The 12,303-nt window shown below is 46.1% G+C and overlaps 1 long non-coding RNA gene across 2 annotated transcripts in view; it reads left to right on the top strand.

Annotated features, from left to right (window-relative positions):
* LOC111522760 overlaps window positions 1–6,372 on the top strand; it is an 8,817-nt gene extending 2,445 nt beyond the window's left edge. For both annotated transcript variants that reach the window (XR_002725317.1, XR_002725316.1), the window contains 2 exons: window positions 538–622; window positions 5,786–6,372. This is a non-coding gene — a long non-coding RNA (uncharacterized LOC111522760). The remainder of the gene's footprint in view (window positions 1–537; window positions 623–5,785) is intronic.
* Window positions 6,373–12,303: the final 5,931 nt, after the last annotated feature.

Genomic DNA, 12,303 nt, shown 5'->3' with positions numbered 1-12,303 from the left:
CTCTAAATGTAAAAAAGGAAAAAGGTGGCAGTACTCACCTCATAGGGTAAGGATATGAGATGAGATTGTGCATGCACATGATACAGTATGTAGTAGCTACATGAGAAATGTTAGTTATTGTTACTGTTATTCAAACGCAAATCCCTGTTCACAAGCCCCTGATGGCTTTCCAATACCCAGAATCAAGACTGAGCCCAGGCATCCCCCGACCTCACCAGGGGAGTCCTTGTGCACACTATTAACACACACAGCTGGTCGCCAAAGTGGGCAACTCTTTGTCTCTCAACAGCCCCCCAGCAGAGGTTCTCCTGGCTCCTCTCAGCCTCTACCCACTTTGGGCCACTTCCCTGGGCTCCTGCAGTCCCTGGGTTTCCCTTTGTCACAGCCCTGACCACCCTGTGTTGCCACAGTCTGCTTATGCAATTGTCTCCCTCGTCACTCTGCGAGCTGCCGGAGGACAGGAGCCCGCTCTCCTGCATTCCTGGATTCTTGGCACAGGGCACATTTGACCAATGCTTGTTTCTGCCTTTATTGAAGGCTTTTGTACCCCTAGGAGAACTATGTCTTCCTCATCTTTGTCTTCAGAGGATAAATACAAGGATTGACACATAACAAGCGTTAGGTAAGTTATCTTTACTTGAAAAAGTTAAAAGAAAACCACTTAAGATAATAACAATAGCCAATATTTATTTTATACTTGCTGGGGATCAGGCCCCATTCTAAATGTTTTACATTCTTTTCCCTGTTTAATCCTTACAGTATCTTTATGAGGCAGGTTTTGTGTTTATCCCATTTTACAGATGGGTAAACTAAGCAGCAGAGAGGTCACACAGCTAGTAAGTGACTGAGCCAGTGTGCAAACCCAGAGGGTGGGAATTTTTCAGGGCACATAGACTGGTTAATTTCTGTGAGGGGCAAAGGGAGAAAGCTTAGTCCTTGAAACACACAAGAACACAAGACACCAAATGGACACTGAGGTCCTGGTAAAACTTCTGCCGCCCAGGTGACTTCCGGTCCTCCCCTACCCTCCCTCTCCATCCTGGACTGACTCAAGCTTACAGATCCTCCCTACCCTGGGTTTCCAAAGAAAACTCCCAAACCCAACCCCAAATGTAATGAATTCCCCATGAGACAGATGTAGGTGACATTTCACCTGCTGTCAGCATGGTGCCCTGCCACTCCCAAGTCCCATGTTGGCCTCCAGAGCCATGGGAGCCCCAGCAGCCTACTCTCTGCACGCTCTACTCTTTCACTCTACCCCTAGGAACTGGAGCTTCAGACCTTCGCCAGGCTGTGCTCTCTGCTAGGCCGTGACCTCTGCCTAAAACACACCTGCATGTGTTGGCTTCTGTTTACTATTTGGGCCTCACTTCAAATGCCTCCCCCTCTGGGAAGCCTTCTAGTCTCCCCCAAAGAGATCCTCCCTGCTCCTCTGGGCCCCCATGGCACTGTGTGTCCCAATCTCCCTGATCACACTGGACTGTCGTTGTTGGCTCATCCATCCAATGGGAGCTCCTCCAGTCAGAAACAGGATCATCCTGGTTCTCACTCCGTCCCCACTGATGATGCCTCTCTGGGGCCAGGGCCAGAGGGCCTTCTGTGCTCACCTGGCCCAGCCTGCTCTGGCAGGCCTTGTGCTAGGCAAGGGACACAGATGAATAAGACTCCACCTCTTCCATGGAGGAGCTCTGGTCTGGAGGCAGAGAGAGCCTGGGACGCACAATGTCAGCACAGGGGGACAGGAGCCAGGGAGGGGTCCGCACAGGGGCGTCAGATTCCCCCCCACCCCAGGTAGCTTAGGCTGTGTCACCAGCCCAGCCAGGGTCAGAGACCAGCAGCCCCAAGCCAATCATAGCCAAGCTGCAAGGGCAAGGGTGCTCTCCACCGTCCTTCACTTTCCACTTCACTTACACTTCACTTCACTTCTCCACTGCCTTCGCTTTACGCAAGTGCAGCCCCAGTCGTTCACATGGTACTGTGAGCCCATGGCGCACTTCTCCGTGTCACTGTCTCTCTGTGTTTGTGTCTGTCTCTTTCCCTCTCTCCCTCTGAGCAGGCAAAGTGTCCTGATTCCTGTGAAAGAGAGATTCTAATTTATTACTGAACTCTACATAGGTCCAAACTGCCATGGTTTAAACCACTTGTTACCTGTGCGACCTGGGGAAAGTTACTTTTATGCCTCAATTCCCTCATCTGCAAAACATTGATAGCATTAGCTAATGTTTCCTAATGCTATCAATTACCTCTTGCTGCAAAACACATTACCCCAAAACTTAGCAGTTTCCAACAGAAATAAACATTTATTATCTCTCATGGTGTCTGTGGGCCAGGAATTGGGGAGCAGCCTAGTTGCATGGGTGTACCTCTGGGTCTGTCATGAAGTTGCAGTCAAGATGTTGGTGAGGCCACAGTCCTCCAAAGGTTTAACTGGGGCTAGAGTGTCTGGGCCTGCTCACTCACAAGGCTGGCAAGTCCCTTTTGGCTGGTGGTAGGAGGACTCCATTTTTCACCATGTGGCTCACTCCAGAGGACTGCATGAGTGTCCACATGACATAGCTGGCTTTCCCTAGGGAGACTGATCAAAGAAAGAGAAAGCAATGAAGTCACAATGTCTTGTATGACCTGACCATGGAAGTCATGCTCCCTCATCTCTGCAATATCCTGTTGGTTACATAGGTCAGCTCTATTCTATGTGGAAGGGAACTACGTAGGAGTGTGACTCCCAGGAGGTCTATCTGGGGGATGTCTTGGAGGCTGGCTGCCACACACTGTCGTAGGATTTGTGAGGATGAATTAATACAGTCCTCCCTCTGTATCCGTGGGGGACTGGTTCCAGGACCTCCTGCAGATCCCAAAATCCTCAGATGCTCAAGTGCTTGATAGAAAATGATGCAGTATTTGCATATAATGTATATACATCCTCCAATATACTTTACATCATCTCTAGATTATTTATAATACCTCTGCAATGTAAATGCTATGTAAATAGTTGTTACATTGTATTGTTCAGGGAATAATGACAAGGATAAAAAGCCTGTACGTGTTCAGTACAGATGCAATTATTTTTTCCTGAATATTTCTGATCTGAAATTGAGTGAATCCAGGATTCGGAACCCATGGATAGAGAGGGCCAACTATGTATACACTTATATAGTGTGTACTATGTACTAAAAACCCTTCTAAGAACTTAAGTACACTATAAGTCATTGCTATTATTATTGCCATTGTGGTTGTTTCTGCCACATAGTAAGTAAGAACTCCACAAGAATTATCTACAGTTACCATTAATATTAGCTACGTTATTGCTGTTAGCTGCAGAATCCCTTCATTTTGCAAGGAAAGAAGAGGATGAAGGTGGGTCAGGGGTTCATAGAATAACAGGACAGACCCAGCCTCAGTTTCTAGCCTCCTGGCCGTGTGCTTTCAGGAGGATGGGCTCACAACTGCCTCCTCCTCCACTGCCTTATGTAGGAGACTGAGTGGGTCCTTCTCCCTCTCTAGGCCTGGGGTGTCCATCCCTAACCTGAGGGGCTGAACTAGGTCAGTATTTCCCGTAACTGCAGCCATTCCCATCTGCTTGAGTGACTTTCTCTATTTCCCCTTACCTGCTACTGTCATCCCAGGGTTCCCCTTAAATCCTTTCACTTAGTAGATTTAGCTTGATTCTAAGCAATAATCTCCGTGAAATCACAGGCTTGATATGCTCATTATATTTTTCCAATACATATTAAAATAAATGTGTGGCTATTCACATAAACAATGGGCCTCTATGCACCCAGATATGTCTCTTTTCTCTAAGGGCCGTCAGCTCTGAGCTCCCTGTTTATTCCAGGACTGTTAGAGGGCAGGAGCCCTGATCACTCTGCCCATGATGACAGGCATTCCTCAAGGTGACTTGCAGGTGGCTCAGGCCCTGAGTCACATGGCCTTCGGGGGCAGACTCAGTACTTTTCTGTTTGCTTTTATTTTGGGTTAGTTTTTATTTTTAAAATTGTTTTTTATATTTTTATTGATTGACTGATTGGTTGAGACAGCGTCTCTCTGTGTCACCCAGGCTGGGGTGCAGCGGTGCCATCTCAGCTCACTGCAATCTCCGCCCACCCCAACCCTCCACCAGCCCCAGGCTCAAGCAATCCTTCCACCTCAGCCTCCTAAGTAGCTGGGACTACAGATGCACACCACCACACCCAGCTAATTTTTTTTAAAGTCTTTTTAAAGAGACAGAGTTTCGCCATGTTGCCCAGGTTGGTCTTGAGCTCCTGAGCTCAGGCTATCCACCTGCCTCAGCCTCCCAAAGTGCTGGGAGTATAAGCGTGAGGCACCTCAAAATCCCCTTCCTTCCTCCCTGCCAGCCCCAGAAACCACCATTCTACTTCCTGTATTTATGAATTTGGCTACTCTAGGCACCTCACGTAAGTGGAATCATACAATATTTATCCTTTTGTGAGTGACTTATTTCACTTAGCATAACAGTGTCAAGGTTCATCCATGTTGTAGCGCATGTCACAATTTCCTTCCTTTTTAAGGATTAGAATACTCCATTGTATGTTTATTCCACATTTTCTTTCTTCATTCATCCATCACGGGACAGTTGGGTTGGTTCCACATTTTAGCTACTGTGTATTATGCTGATATAAACATGAGTGTACACATATCTCTTCAAGTCCTTGCCTTCAGTTCTTTTGAATATACTCAGAAGTGGAATTGCTGGATCATACTGTGATTCTAGTTTTTATTTTTTGAGGAACCACCATAGTGTTTTCCATAGCAGTTGTATCATTTTATGTCCCTACCAACAATGTGTAAGAATTCCAGTTTCTCCTCGTCCTGGCCCAAACTTGTTATTTTCTGCTTTTGTTTGCTTGTTTTAACACAGATCCTAACGAATGTGAGGTTTTTTTCTCATTGAGGTTTTAATTTGCATTTCCTTGATAATTAGTGATACTGAGCATATTTTCATATGCTTGTTGGCCATTTGTATATGTTCTTTGGAGAAATGTCTATTAAAGTCCTTTGCCCATTCTTCAACTGGGCTGTTTAGTTTTTTGTTGTTGAGTTGTAGGAATTCTTATATATTTTAGCTATTAACCCCTTATCAGGGGTTAATATTTTCTCCCATCCCATTGGCAGCCTTTTCACTCTATTGATTCTGTCCTTTAATACACAGAATTTTTCAATTTTGATGTAGTTTAATCTATTTTCTCTTTTGTTGTCTGTGCATTTGGTGTCATATTCCGAAAATATTTCTATGTCATCATAATAAAGTAAATGCTATTTGTAGTGTGCCATGATTAATACTTTTTTCCTGCATGCCTTTGTGTTTTCCCTGGAATTAATAATTGTTATATTTTGCTTTATTGCTTTGTTTCTTTCTTAGTTTTCTATGTATTTATCTCTCCTTCCTCCCTAAACTCTCCCTCATTTGTGTAAATCTCCTCCTACTACAATCACCACATTCAATACAGTAATCCCCACTTATCCAAAGTTTCACTTTCCGCAGATTTATTTACTTGAGGTCAACCATGGTCCAAAAATTTTAAATGGAAAATTCCAGAAATAAACAATTTGTAAGTTTTCAGTGGCGTGCTATTCCGAGTGGCACGATGAAATCTTGTGCTGTCTGGCTTCGTCCCACCTGGAATGTGAATCATCCCTTTGTCCAGTGGATCCGCGCTGTAGACACTACTCTCCCATCAGTCACTCAGCAGCCGCCCCAGTTACTACATTAACTGTCGCAGGATCGCAGTGCTTCTGTTCAAGTAATCCTTATTTTACTTCATTACAGGCCCCAAAGTGCAAGAGGAGTGTTGCTGGTGATTCCGATATGCTAAAGGGAAGCTGTAAAGTACTTCCTTTAAGTAGAAAGGTGAAAGTACTTGACTTAATAAGAAAATTTAAAAAACAAAATTGTGTGCTGTGGTTGCTAAGCTCTACAGTAAGAATGATTCTATTCATGAAATTGTGAAGAAGGAAAGAAATTTGTGCTAGTTTTGCTGTTGCACCTCAAGCTACAAAAGTTACAACACCTGTGTGTGATGAATGCTTAGTAATGATGGAAAAGGCATTAAATTTGTGGGTGCTAGACACGAACAGAAACGTGTTCTGATTGACGGTAATCAGGTTCCACTAGGGGTATTGGAACGCATCCCCGAGGATAATGGGGGCTACTGTATTCTACCAACTTACTCCTCTTGAAGAATTCCCTTCGGATTTCTGACTGCTGTGTCCTGGACTGCTTGATGACAAGGCCAGCTGCCCTGGTTGTCACCTGGAGACTGTTCTGCACTTTTCTCCTGGGTCGAACCCCTCACTTGCTAGATCCCATGTCCTCCCCTTCTGGGTTGACTGCCTTATTTGGGGGAACATATACCCATAGCTTTCTTTTTGTTTTATTTTTTATTTACCTATTTATTTATTTTATTTTATTTTTTGAGACGGAGTCTCCCCTGTTGCCCAGTCTGGAATGCAGTGGTGTGACCTCCTCTCATTGCAGCCTCCACCTCCCAGGTTCAAGCAATTCTCCTGCCTCAGCCTCCCAAGTAGCTGGGACTACAGGTGCGTGCCACCATGTCTGGCTAATTTTTGTATTTCTAGTAGAGATGGGGTTTCTCCATGTTGGCCAGGCTAGTCTCAAATTCCTGACCTCAGGTGATCCAACCACCTTGGCCTCCCCAAGTGCTGGAATTACAGGCGTGAGCCACCACGCCTGGCCACATATATACCTATACTTTTCTAAGAGGATGTGTTTGAGGTGAAATCTTAAGACCTTGCATTTCTAAAAGTGCCTCACATTTAATCAGATAGTTTGACCAGGTATACATTTCTAAACTGGAAATATTTTTCCCTCTGACTTTTGAAGGCTTGCTCCATTGTCTTCTAGTTTCTGCTGAAAAGTCCAAGGCTATTCTGTTTCCTAATCTTTTATAGAGACTCTGTTCTCTCTTTCTGGAAGCTGTGTCCTCAGTAGGTCTTTTCTTTTAAGAGAAGGGATCTCATTGCCACCTAGGCTGGAGTTTAGTGACACAGTCATCGTTCACTGCAGCCTTGACCTCCTGGGAGCGAGGATCCTCCTGCCCCAGCCTCCTGAGTAGTTGGGACTACAGGCTCATACCACCATGCCTGCTCAGCCTTAGTGTGTCTTGAAGTGAATCGATTTCCATTCACTGTGCTGGGCACCCAGTGAGTCCTCACCGACAAACTAATCATCTTCATTTTGGAGAAAATTTCAAAGAAGTACCTCTATAATGATTTTATTTTTTCTTTCAGGAACTCCTTAATTATTCAAATACTGGCCCTCCTGGACCAGTTCTCTATATTTCTTATATCTTTTTTTCACCTATTTTTCATCCCGTTTTGCTCTTCATTCTGGAAATTTTCTTCAACTCTTCAACAGTTTTTTGTTGTTTTTCAAAAATGTATCTTATCGTATTTCCAAAAGCCTTTTGTTTGTTCTTTGACTATTCCGTTTTTTAGAGTATCTCGTTCTTTTTTCATGGATGCAATATTTTCTCTTATTTCTTTGAGGATGTTAGTAATGTTTTGCTGTTGTTTCTGTTGAAGTGTTTCTCACCATGCCTAATCTCTTCTTTGTCCAAGTTAATTTTTGTTCTGATTGTTGAAAAGACAAGTCACAAACTGAGAGAATATATTGTAGCACAAATAATGCACAAAGCATTACTATCCAGAATACATGAAGAATTCTTACAAATCAGTAAGAAGACAACTCAATTAAAAAAGAGCAAAATATATGAATGAGAATTGCACAGCAGAAAAATATGAATGAAAAATAAACCACAAGAAAAGACTCTCAGCCTTATAGAAATCAGGAAAATGTAAATTAGGACCACAGGAAGATTTTCCATGGAAAAGGAGTCCCACAGTGGCAAGCATTACAGAGGGAGGAATCAGCAGGGATCCTTATATGCTCTTAATGCGGTGTAAATTGCTGCAACCACTTTGGAATATTGTGATTTCATTACTCAGTGTAAACCCTGGAGATACACATGCATGCAAGCACCCAGAGACAGGAGCAGGGATATTCATAGCGGTGCTGTTTATTGTGATAAAAACATGGAAACCACCCTAATGTCCTTAACAGTAAAATGAATTAATTGTGGCATCACCATATAATGAAATCCTATACAGCAGTGGCAATGAGTCTAACATAGCTGTGGCCAACTACAAGAAGGAATCATAGAATTATAATGCAGAGTGAGAAAAGCCTGTTGCAGAAGACTACATACAACAGGATCCGACACTTGTAAGGCTTCGAAACAAGCAAAATTAAACGATATTGTTTAGGTTTTCATACATATGTGATAAAAGTATGTTTGTTTGTTTTTAATGAGAAAATGAGTCGCAGAATTTAAGATAGTAGTTACTTCTGTAGGGAAGGCAGGGGAATGGGACAAGGAAGAAGCTCACAGCATTGGTCATGCTCTCATGCTGAAGTTGGGCTCAAAGGTGCTCATTATTACAATGCTTCATAATGATGGCCATACATTTGGTGTTTCTAGGACAATCTTGGTTTACACCTGTTGTCTCAACATAATTATTCAGTGCAAGCCTTTCCTTTCTCAGAAAGGTCCTAATGTAGATAATAAATGATTTTGGCCAACATTTCTTATAAAATGCAACATGTATCTCTTTTTTATGTATCTATTATTCCATAATCTATACAGTTGTTTTTTGTTTTTGTTTTTAGTTTTTTTTAATTTGTTTTGGTTTTTTGTTGTTGTTGTTGTTGTTTGTTTCTTTGAGACAAGTCTCTCTCTGTCCAAGCTAGAGTGAAGTGGCACGATCTGAGCTCACTGCAACCTCCGCCTCCAGGTTCAAGTGATTCTTGTGCCTCAGCTCATTGAGCAGCTGGGACTACAGGTGCCCGCCACCACGCCTGGCTAAATTTTTGTATATTTAGTAGAGACAGGGTTTTGCCATGTTGCCCAGGCTAATCTCGAACTCCTGGCTTCAAGTGATCTACCCACCTAAGCCTCCCAAGGATAGGATTACGCTAAGATTATAGGCATAAATCACCGCACCTGGCTTCCATAATCGATATAGTTTTTAATACTGGGGCCACAGCCTGGCCATAGTCTCATGGGATGTTTGTGGTTTGACCTTAACAACCTTGTGAACCAGCCTGGGTAACTGTCCTTGGGACCTCAATGAACCAAGCCCTGGAGCACCCAGTCCCCAGACCCCTCTGGCCACTCTGACTCCCTGTGCCCTGGACCCCACACCTCACCTGTCCTGGGCCCCATCCTGTCCTCTCCTCCACTTCTCACTGCCTGTGGAGCCATCTTCCAGGGACCCTGAAACCTCACCCACAATCCAGGTCCACCCAGGGCCCCTGTGCCAGGCCCCATGCTGGGTGATGTTGGGGACCCATCCTGGGGTCAGCTGGAGGTGGAAACTGTGACAACCCAGTGGATCAGGGCTGTGGCACAGACCGGGCTGTGACACTGCAGAGGAGAGGGCTTAGCCCAACCTGGGACCCAGGGAAGGCTGCCTGGAGCTGTTCTGAAGTCTGATGGGAGTGAGCTGGGTGGGGAAAGTAGGGGGAAGAGTGCTCCAGGCAGACAGGACCAGGTGCAGACAGCAGGGTAAGGAGGCACAGGCTGGGGACGCAGCTCACAGGTCGCTGTGAGCAGAGCACAGGGTAGTGCCTGGCAGAAGTGGGGCTGGAAAGGGCGCCTCCTGGAGCCTCGAATGCCAAGCCCAGCTTCTTGGACTGTATCCTGAAGTCAGCAAGGAAGCCCTGAAGGCATTAGAGTGAAGCAAGGAGAACTGTCAAGCCAGGTGAGTCATATCAAGTGAGGTGAGAGCAAAATTGGGAGAGAGAAGGGGAAGGAGACAAGGCAGCAGAGACATTTTATTGTTCTGCTTCATCCTAGAAACCCACTCCCTGACAGCCTCCTCCCCCTGTCCTGCACCAACCACCCCCACACCTCTCCACACACACACTGCAGAGCCAGTAGGCGGGGAATAGCTCTGTGGTCTTGTGTGCAGGTGCTGCTATGGGACTTCCTGGGTTCACATCTCAGGCTTGCCACATGTCCTACCTGTGTAACTTTGGGCAGGTGGCTCAATGTCTCCATGTGTCCAGTTTCTTTGTAAAATGAGGATGATGGAAGTACTTACCTCACTGAAGCTTAACTGAATCACAGGGGCCTGGCACATAGTAAACTTTCAATCACTGTGAGCCGTCATGGTCACTGGGGTGACACCACCTGCTCTCCTCCAAAACAGAGGAGACTATACCCGAGGAAGAAGAAACTGGAGAAAGAACAGGAAGGTTTGGTGGCAGTGACTAGTCTCGAGATGGTGGTCCCCAGCACAGGGCTGGATGTGTCCCCACCAGTACACAGGCCCAGATGCAAGGCCTCTGGTGTGTCTGCCGCTGCATCCTCCATTCCTAGGGTGGTGACTCAATAAATATATGTGCTGAGCGAATGAAATGTCATGACTTCCAGATGACTTCCAGGTACCCCACTGACGTGGTTTGACTGTGTCCCCACCTAAATCTCATCTTGAATTGTAGCTCCCACAATCAGGTGTTGTGGGAGGGACATGAGTCATGGGGGTGGGTTTTTCCCATGCTGTTTTCGTGATAGTGACTAAGTCTCACAAGATCTGATGGTTTTATAAAGGGCAGTTCTCCTACACACGCTTTCTTGGCTGCTGCCTTGTAAGATATGCCTTTGTTCCTCCTTCATCTGCCGCCATGATTGTGAGGCCTCCTCAGCCACATGGAACTGTGAGTCCATTAAACCTGTTTTTCTTTATAAATAATCCAGTCTCATGTATGTCTTTATAGCAGCCTGAGAACAGACTCATACACCCACTTACAAATAAAGCCCTGAGGTCTTTTCCCCACCCTTGCTTGGGTGGGTGCTGTGAGTGGAATGTGTAGTCCCTGATGCACCATCTCCAGCCCTTATGGTTTATGGTTCCTCACTGGGCTGTGTCCAGCAACATCTGTCCTGCTGTCTCCCCTACCCTGGGCTGTCCCTGCTCTTGCCATTTTCCCAGGTAGTGGGTGAGGACTGAGGGACACCCAGCCCCAGCCTGGGGCCCAGGGACCAGGAGACACCTTGGGAGGATTGGGTCACTTCAGGCAATTCCCTTCACCTCTCTGAGCCTCTTGAAAATGGGCAGAATGATCCCTAGGTGTCAGAGGTGTGGAGAGCATCATGGGAGATGATATCCCTGAAGTGAGGCACTTGTGATCTGTGTGTCAACGTTGCCAGGCTGGGACTAGGGTGAACCTGTGAGGCACCTGGGGTGCAAGTTCTCCCTGGGTCTGGCCCTGTGCTCAGTAAATGCTGATAAATGCTGTCTTTTACTACATAAGGGGCAAGGCTGTCAAGAGTGCCTGGAGCAATGGCCTGCAGCCAGGCCTGGGGACAGGGTCTTCCTGGTCTGGGGATGGTTTGAAACTCAAGTGGCAAGAAGAAAACCGGAGCCAGGAATCAGACCAAGAGGCCCCCTCCCACTCAGGACCACCCTTTCCCCACCCCTCACCCCATTCTCCCCAGGAGCCCAATAGACACATCATTTCTCTTCACCTCCAGGAGTGAGCTCCAGCGGGGGATTGTGGCCTGGTTTCCCAGGCTCTGCCCCTTGAACCCCCAACCTGTCTCCGAGGAGATGCCTTCCCAGCCTCAGGCCGTAGTCCGCCCAGCCCACCCTGGGAATGACCCAGCACCGACACCAGATGGCACTTCTGTATGTGAGCGGGTTTCTACATGACTGTACATGTGTGCATATCCATGTGTGGAGAAGGCTATTTCTTCATGTGATCTTGTATGGGTAGCTGAGTCTGTGTGCGCTTGGAAGTGTGCTATGAGTGTGTGTGCCTGTGTGTGTGTGTGTGTGTGTGTGTGTAAGTTCCCAGATGTCAACTTGTTGCTTGCGTCACCATTAGCATGTACCCGGGTGTCCTGGTTAGAGGGTCATGTGTATGTGCCTGTGCCTTTGTGTAACTGGCCCTTGGAGTGTCTGGATGTACCCTAGATGAAGAGAGCTTTGCTATACATCTGTGTGGTTGTATGCTTCTGAGTGTGTTGCTGTGCATTTGGAGGGGTTTGTGTAAAATTACTAGGTGCCTAGTCTAGGAGCTGAGACAAACAAGACAATCACAGTGGTGTGTGATGCTGTGCGTCCATGGAGTTTCAGAGAAAGGGAGGATGAACCCTACCTGCAGGGAGATGGAAGTCTTTCCAGAGGAGAGTGGGAGAGCCTTCAGACGGAGGGAACCGCAGGAAAACAGGTGCAGAAGTTGGAAAGCACGTATTGAAGCAA

Source organism: Piliocolobus tephrosceles, chromosome 1, assembly GCF_002776525.5.
Source record: "Piliocolobus tephrosceles isolate RC106 chromosome 1, ASM277652v3, whole genome shotgun sequence".
In the NCBI taxonomy this organism is placed as follows: Eukaryota; Metazoa; Chordata; class Mammalia; order Primates; family Cercopithecidae; genus Piliocolobus; species Piliocolobus tephrosceles.
The sequence above is the reverse complement of the archived record's forward strand: the minus strand, read 5'-3'. Positions and strand labels throughout refer to the sequence as shown.